Genomic DNA, 1337 nt, shown 5'->3' on the forward strand with positions numbered 1-1337 from the left:
GGTGGGGGCTGCTGCCGCCGCTGCGATGGACAGGACAGGAGCCGGAACGGCTGGCCAAGAAAGGCTGTTTCTTTCTTGCACCCCGCGAGCCGGCTGGAGAGTGCAATCTGGTGCGGAGCTTGGATGCTGCGCTGTCGCGGATTTCATTACGTCGCAGCAGGGCTCGGCGGCCGGAATTCTGGCTGCCGGGATCCAGATGCAAGTTGAGAGCGGTGTGAATGATCCCTAAATGGGCCTTTGGGCAGATTTAGCAATTTCTTTTTGATTAGAAGAAAGAAGATGGCCAGGAAGCTGGTATGAAGTCAGATTTTAAGAAACATTTTTAAGAGATTTTTTGGAAACATGGCGGAGTGAGAGACTTCCCCAGATCTCTCCCCTTGGAACAACAATAAGCTGAACATCTAAAACTCAACAAAAAACACCCAACTGCACACCAGCACGTCTGAGGTTGGATCTGCGCAAAAGAACTACTACAGGTCAGAACCCCGGGTGTTGGGAGGTGGAATGGGAGAAATAAGCTGCCTCTGGCAGCCTCAGGAGCTATCTGTAGGAGGAGGGGGAAGGGAAAAGGTGCAGCAACTTCCCTGAACAGCCCCACCTAGGAGAGTCATGAGTTCCACGCAGCCAGCATAGGGCCCAGTCATCAGGGCAGAAAGCAGAGTAGTTGGACTGCAGCAAAACAACAGGTGATTTTACCAGCCCGGTTGCAATACCCAGGCTGAGCCACAGTCCCCATCCCCCAACCCAGAGGGCCCCTTGCCCCATACCATCTGAGACTGAACACCGCAAACTGCAGGGAAATCTGAGCAAATGCTACCAAAACTGTTGCTAGCACTGACAGGGACTGAAACTGAGCGTAGTGAGCGTGATTAAATATCTATCAGAAAATAAAAAGGCATTTTTAAGGCTTTATATAAAGCAAGGATCCAAGAGGCTTAGACGCCACCTACTGGAAACCAAAAGAAAAGCACCTTCTTCGCAGCAGGCTAAAGAGAGACCTTTATATAATAAATCTTCTTTCTGGGAAAAAAGCAGAATACATTTCCATTAATGCCCAGGTGGAGAAATAGTCCATTAAACACCATGAACAACCAAGGTGACAAGGCATCTCAGAAAGAAATAGACATAGAAATATGCAACTTAAATGACAGAGAATTCAGGATGGTACTTCTGAAAAAACTCAGTGAGTTCCAAAATGAGTCATATCAACAATTTCGGGAATTGAAGAAACACCTAGATGAGCAGAGCAAGGAGATTGAAACCCTCAAAAAGAACAGAATGGATCTTCTGGAGATAAAAAACACACTTCAAGAGTCGAAAAATGAAATAGCAAGCTT

At 47.3% G+C, this 1337-nt stretch overlaps 1 protein-coding gene across 1 annotated transcript in view; it reads left to right on the forward strand.

Annotated features, from left to right (window-relative positions):
- Positions 1 to 1337, forward strand: part of JMY (junction mediating and regulatory protein, p53 cofactor) — an 81258-nt gene that overhangs the window by 44260 nt on the left and 35661 nt on the right. The gene's annotated exons all lie outside the window — the stretch shown is intronic.

Source organism: Pteropus vampyrus, unplaced genomic scaffold, assembly GCF_000151845.1.
Source record: "Pteropus vampyrus isolate Shadow unplaced genomic scaffold, Pvam_2.0 Scaffold11, whole genome shotgun sequence".
Taxonomy (NCBI): Eukaryota; Metazoa; Chordata; class Mammalia; order Chiroptera; family Pteropodidae; genus Pteropus; species Pteropus vampyrus.